We start from the raw sequence: 7,261 nt of genomic DNA, 5'->3' as shown, positions 1-7,261 counted from the left end.
TCACGCTCTCCCATGTGAATATTTGTATGTAGACATCAAGCATGAGAACTGTCAACTCTGGCATGAAAACTGAGCCAATGACAAAATCTCTGGTTTTAGAATGGAATGGTTATGTGACCTGATGCAAACCTCAGCACATTTCTTCTTCTTTTTCCATTCTCTTAAAAGCTATAATTTGAATTCAAGAACAGTACTTAGGAACAAAATGCTAATCAAAATAAAAAAACCATGCATTAAATCTCATGGGTGAGGCTATGCAAAGCAGTGCTAGGCATCCATCTTGAAGACTTGAAGTACTTTCCCACCCCTTTTTCCCAAATCCTTTTTCCAGATCTCAGAGACTTCTCTCGGATATGGATTCTCTTCCTGGCTATGGGCACTCCAGTTTGCCTTCCAGAAGTCTTTTTTCCCAACGTTACTCACCCAAGGGGAAGCTTCTGTTATTTTGGAAGCCGTCACGCAAACATTTTCGTTTTAGGGGTTTCCTCTGCTCTGCACTATGGAGAGACAGGGAATTATGAATAAGTAAATGTTGCAAACATTACAGAAGCCCGAGAAATCATCTAAAAGTATGCCTTACATGCACGGAATTGCGCTGGGTGGAGCGGAGCTTTGTGGTCCGTATCTCCCCACTGGTTGAGCATCCAGCAACTCCCTCTGAGTTCGTGCTCGCAGTGGCCTCCTCTGAGAAGGTTCTCTCTGGTCACAGTTCATTTTTTTTCCCACTTGAAAGCAGTCACTGTTTTATTAAGAGACCAGATTACAAAAATAACCATGGCAGATAGATACCTAAGTTCATCCTTCTAATAAGCCTGTCGATTTGGTCTTCCCTGTTGCCTGCATCTCCACCTTCTATGAAATGGGTGGTCTTTTTCTTCATCCCACCTCGTGGAGAAGATCATTTGAAGGGCTACAGGAAGTTATTGGCTTCTTTGAAACATTTCCCAACAGCATAGATGTCATGAATCCGATCCTGCATGCAGATGGTGCCATATTGACCAAGAGACCGTGCCATCAGAGTGTTATCTGTCAGGGCAACATGCTTCCTAGTGATTTTGCCATCAGCACGCTTGTAGATGAGTTCATTCACTGACGTCAGGGCTGGGTACCCTCACGCAGTGTATGGCTCCACAACGCTCAGCATGTTCATTGAAGCCTCGTTAAGCTTAACACAGGTGCCAGTGACAATCTGGCGAAGGCGAAGAAGCTGCAACACTTGTCGAACCTTGGGGCTCACACAAACGCCAGCGTGGGCTCTCCAGGCACACAGAAGCTGCCAGCTTTCCTCGCCATCGGAGCCATTCGGATTTCAGTTCTGTCCATCCGCCTGCGTTCCTTGTGATCGCGCTTCGCTTTCTTGTAGATACGCTTCCTCCGGGCCTTTTGAAGCATCTTTTGGGCAAACTTCTTTCTTAGGCATTTGATCTTTAGGTCTACGAAATTCCTTCGCTTTTTCTTAAGGGTCTCTGGAAGAGCAGGGACCTTCTTCTTCTCCGCGACAGCCTCCGTGATTCCAGCTGGTTAGAAAAAAAAAAAGGTGAATTTTTTCATGAAAGCAGTTTCTCTCAAACCTCGTTTTTTGTGATGGCTGATTTAAGAGAACAGTGTGTGGCTGTGAAATTTTGCTTCCTGCTCAGGAAAAATGCCACAGAAATTGTTGTGATGTTAAACACAGCTTACAAGGACAGCGCTATGGGAAAAACTCAAGTGTATGAGGTTTTCTCGTGTCAAAAAAGGTGAAATGTCGATTGATAATGACAAGCCTCGTTCTGGATATCGGTCGACTTCCCGAACACATGGAAATGTAGACTTGTAGTTTATTGGCGTTCATTCCACAAGGTCAGACTGTTAATCAAACTTTCTATCCAGAGGTTCTGGAATGATTGTGTAACAGTGTGTGACAAAAAGGCCTGTTTTGTTGCAGACGGGGGACTGGTTTTGCCACCACAACAATGCTTCTTCTCACACAGCCATCTCAATACTCCAGTTTTCGGCAAAAAACAGCATGCCTCTCTTGCCCCACACACCTTACTCACCTGACCTCATTCTACGAGACTTATTTTGTTTCCACCAATGAAGAGGGACATGAAAGGGCTGTGATTTGACAACATAGAAAAGGTGAAGAAAAAAGAGGAAGGTGCTGTCAGCCGTCCAAACACATGAGTTTGAGAAATGTTTCCAAGAACGGACACACAGATTTGACAAAGGTAGTAAGTGTAATGGAGAGTACTTTGAAAGTGACCAAAAAAAAAAGTGACAAGATTGTTTTGTAAAAAAATTTAAATACATAGCTTTAAGAAAAAATCCAGATTTTGTTGGGTACGCCCTCGAATGTGCCATTAGGACAGAGTGACTATATCTGAGACACTGAGGGTTGTTACGGGTGAATGTTGGGAACCCTCTCTCCCATTCTATCGTTGTTTTAGCCTTCCAGCTGCAACTCAACACATCTCCTTGCCCTCTGGCCCTTCACCTTTTGCATTAGGTCTATATGTTTTTATAATCCTATTTGGGCAGAATGACTTAGATTATACCCTCCTGGTTCATTGAAAAGCCTGTAGACACTTGATGTACATAGTTTATATCTCAGAGAAAATCAATGTCCATATCCTTCAAGTCTCCTTTGTCGTACACACCACATCATTTCAGATCAGGGGTTCTCAACCTTCCTAATGCCGTGACCCTTTAATACAGTTCCTCGTGTTGTGGTGACCCTCCAACCATAAAATGATTTTCATTGCTACTCCTTAACTGTAATTTTGCTACTGTTATGAATCGGTGACCCCTGTGAAAGGGTTGTTCAACCCCAAAAGGGGTCGCAACCCACAGGTTGTGAACCGCTGCTTTAGATGGTCTCCTAACACATGTCACAGGCTGAAGGAATAATTAAATAATCCACCCTTAACTTTCAGTAATGAGCAGTAGATGAAGTGGGATGATGTGAGCTTGAGAGGAGACTCAGAGAAAAGGGAAATGATCCTTAAAGGTTTGGAAACTAGGACGATATGAGGAAAGTAGCAGAGTCTATTGGTCCTGGTACTAAATAACACGTTGAGATCATTCTCTGTTGGGTGTGTCTGGTGAGGGATGGAAGGGAATGGAGGGGCTGTTCTGTGCATCTCTGGCGTCTGTCCACCTCCCTCTAGTTGTGACAATCATAAATGTATCCAAGCATTGCCAAATGTCCCCTGGTGGTAAATCCACTCCCAATGAGAACCACTGGGCTAGCAGAATTAGCATATGCAGGGAGAGAAGAGCTTTTCATGACTGTCTCCAAATGCTCTCACACTAAGTTTTCACACGGATGACAGTCATCGGCAGCTTTCCATTTCAACTGAGAATAGAAGCGTTTAGACCAGGGATTTCAGACGAAGTGGTAAATTACGTGTGAGGTTTGTTATGCACTAAAATGGGTTGCTAAGAAAAGAATGGCATTTCCTCATCTGCTAGTCTTTAACATAGGACATCCCCGTATTTCCAGGACAATTCTTTTTTTTTTTTTTAATCAAGTTATTGGGGCTCATACAATGCATCACAATACATAGATCAATTGTGTAAAGCACATCTTTACATTTGTTGCCCTCATTATTCCCAAAATTCGCTTGCCTCTTGGGTTCCCGGAATCTGCTAATTTTCCTTTTTTTTTTTCTCCCTCCCATTCCCTTCCTCCTCCCCTTTCCCCCCTGCACCCTTAATAATTTATAAATTATTATTGTATCTTATATTACACTGTCCGGCGTCTCCCTTCTCCCACCCCTCTGCTGCCCGTCCCCCAGAGAGGAGGTTGTATGTGGCTCCCTGTGATCCATTCCCGCTTACTACATCCCCTTTCCCTCCTGGTATCGCCACTGTCACCCCTGGTCCTGAGAGGTTCTTCTGTCCTAGATTCCCTGCGTTTCCAATTCCCATCTGTACCGCTGTGCATCATCTGGTCTAACCAGGTCTGCAAGGCAGAATTGGGGTCCTGGTAGTTGTGGGGAGGAAGCGTTTAAGAACTAGAGGAAGGTTGTGGGTTTCATTATTGCTATACTGTACCCTAAGTGACTCATCTCCCCACTACCCCTCTGCAAGGTATGTCCAGTTGTCTAGAGATGGGCATTGGGTCTCTATCACGCGCCACCCTCATTGACGAGGATATGATTCCCCCTCCCCACCTTTGGTGTTTAAAGCCTGGTCCCTTTGGCCCTTCATGATCACACATGTTGGTGTGCTGCTTCCATGTGGGCTTTGTTGCTTCAGGGCTAGATGGCCGCTTGTTTACTTTCAAGCCTTTAAGTCCCCAGACGCTATAGGTCTCGATAGCCGGGCACCATCAGCCTTCTTCACCACACTTACTTATGCACACATTCGTCTTCAGCGTTTATGTGTGGAAGGTGACCACCTTCCAGGACAATTCTTATACAAGCTGTCCTTAGATGAGAAATGGTGCCCTAGCATTCCCTTCAGTCTGTATTCTATTATCTAGCTCACAGGAGGGGCTCTCTGGGCTTCATGCTCTTTCCTGAGCATCAGCACCACCCCACTGATCAGATAAGACCTTTTAAAACCAGACAACATGAAGTATGAATGTGTCTTACTGTTCTCAGGTGTTGGAAACAACACAGGAATACATAATTGTCTGGCAATATTTTCTTTTAAACATTTTTGCTTTTACAGGACTTGGAAAGAGCATGCTTAGTTCTATTTTGGGTTGGATATTGTCTTACTTTGAATTATTTATTCACTCTCAGTGGTAAGAAGAAGCATTTTTATGCTTCCAGAGTAGCATGGAATGAAAGTCAATTGACGTAACAGAGAACTAAGACACGGTTCGTCACCCTACTGGGGTGAGTAGTGAGGGGGATCTTAAAAGCTCACGAGCAGCCATATAAGGTGCAACCATCTGTCTATCTATCGAAGGGAAAGAAGAGTGATACAAATTGAAAGACGTGGGAGTGATTCGTTCAGTGGACTAACACACCTCACAAACATCGTTCTCCACAACCTTGAGCTCAGAGCTGGATGGCAACCTGTTCCCACCACCGACTGCCCTGAGAAGCACCACATTAGAAAGTGCTGGACAGAGTGGGAGAAAAACTGTGGAATAGAATTCATAATTATAATAGACGAGGTTTACTAGTCTGATAGGGACTGCTGGGGGTTCCAAAACGATGGTCCTTAACCATCGAGAATGGAATTGAACTCACCTCCCTGCTAGATTAATCAGTCATTTGAGATTTTTTAAATGCAGCATTGACCCAACCAAGGACAAAGTTCAGAAGGTTAGGAAAGAAGGAAGAATAGAAATAGGGAATCCAGAAAGGACGTGGGATTGGGTGATGGTACACCGAGGGATTGCGATGGCTGAGTTGGATCCAAATGTGTGTGAACTGTGGATGGTAAAACTATGATCTGTTCGGGAAACCTCCCCCCAATTCACAATAGAAAGTTGTTGTTTTTTTTTAATCACAGGATGAGAGTCAGGAGCATAAATGAAAAGAGAGTTTGACTACTTTGAAAATATGTCCTTTGAAAGAAGCTGCTTGGTATGTAATCTTTTTTTCTTTATTTATACTCTTACTTCATTCCAGAAAGAATTTAAGATTAAATGGTTAAATGCTTGATAGTGACCCAAACACTTAAGCTCTTAAGTATACAGGAATATTAATACTTACTATGTGTGAGAAATAATCCTTGCACTATATTGGGAAGCCTGGAGTCTGATAAGTGCTTCAAATCCTGAAAACCCAGTGTAGAACAATGATGCTTTGTAAATCTTTGCTATTTGACTATGATGTATTCATTTAATTGTATGAACTAGTCAAATAGATATTCTACTTGGCTTTTAAAATAGATTTGAACATTTGGTATACTTGCACTTGTGGGGAATTTAGAAACAGCCATAAGTGTATTTCTTTGGATTCTTTCTGTGGTGGGCTACAGAAAACTTGCTACTAACTAGGGTAAGGCGATAAGGAAAATGCGAGAAGATTCATAGACTTTGCACCGGAGAAACCTCGGTATAGCGCAGATGACAAGCTATGCTGACTCCTGGGCTCAAAATATGCATATTGGTTTTATTGTCTGGCTCCATGTGGCAAGATCACTGCAGGAATTCTAGTTCAAGTTCATTGGATGAGAGCATGTGCTTTCCCAGTAGCTGAAATGAAATATGGTAAATGAGTTGCATTTTTAGCTCTTATTGGCCTGGCTTTGGTCATGTGCCCACCCCTGAACCAATCACTGTTTTTTTCAGGGATGTAGTAGATTGATTGGCCAGCCTAGATCACAAACCACCCTGGAGTTAAGAATGGATGCCATCCCTCAAAATCACACTTTATTTATTTCTTTATAGATTGTTACTGGAAGTAGGGTGAGTGGGTGGTAGACGGCCAAGTACAAATGCCCATTGTATATGTTACCTATAGTTTGCTATTCTAATGACTTTCTTCATTGGAGGTACATTATCATTATAATATGTGCTGGTTTAGCTTTAGAGGTACGTATTTGTGGCGATGCCTACTAGTAGTCTCACTATCTCCTCTGCGCTTCTACCAGACACCCTGACCAGCGGATGTAGCTGTGTGACAAGCCCAACCGTCTGATGTGAGCAGGAGGGATGTGTCCCCAAAGGCAAAGGGTGGGCTAGATCACTCCTTTGTTATTCTTTGTTTGTAATATCACTTTTCCACCATCTTGCAGATGAAGAATGCTGGAACAACAGGTCAGAAGTAGTGCGGGAGGCCAACACTGTAGAAATTTCTCCTCGTGCAGTTATATGAGAGACAGTTTTATTGCTTTAAGTCATTGTTTGGGGATAATCGACTATACAGAAGCAAAATTTGTATCATATTATCTCTGTTACCTAGTGCTACTCTGACAGATATTCCACATGTGGGGGGGCTTTTAAAGATAGACACTTATTTTCTCCCAGGTTAGAAGCTAAAAGTCTGAATTCAGGGTGTCAACTCTAGGCAAAGCCTCTCTCCCTGTTGGTGACTTATAATGTCCCAATAGCATAGGGTAGGACTGCCCCTGTGGATTTCTGAGATTGTAACTCTTTACGGGAGTAGGAAGTTCCCTTGTTCTCCTGCGGGGCAGCAGGTGGTTTTGACCTTATAAGTAGCCACTACACCCCTAGGGCTCCTTGCATAATATGAGGGGGTATCCCCCCAAAACTGGATTTTTTTTCAAAGCTATGTATTTAAATTTTTTTACAAAACACCTTATCACCTTCAAAGTACTCTCCATTACATTTAATATATTTGTCAAATCCGTGTGT

The 7,261-nt window shown here is 43.0% G+C and overlaps 1 pseudogene; it reads right to left on the bottom strand.

Annotated features, from left to right (window-relative positions):
• Positions 1-760: 760 nt before the first annotated feature.
• Positions 761-1,493, bottom strand: LOC105978357 (annotated as a pseudogene).
• Between the last annotated feature and the right edge of the window lie 5,768 nt (positions 1,494-7,261).

The sequence above is a fragment of the Echinops telfairi genome, unplaced genomic scaffold, assembly GCF_000313985.2.
Source record: "Echinops telfairi isolate 266 unplaced genomic scaffold, ASM31398v2 ScPeMD7_7424;HRSCAF=8462, whole genome shotgun sequence".
Classification (NCBI taxonomy): domain Eukaryota; kingdom Metazoa; phylum Chordata; class Mammalia; order Afrosoricida; family Tenrecidae; genus Echinops; species Echinops telfairi.
This window is presented reverse-complemented; position numbering and strand designations above follow the sequence as displayed.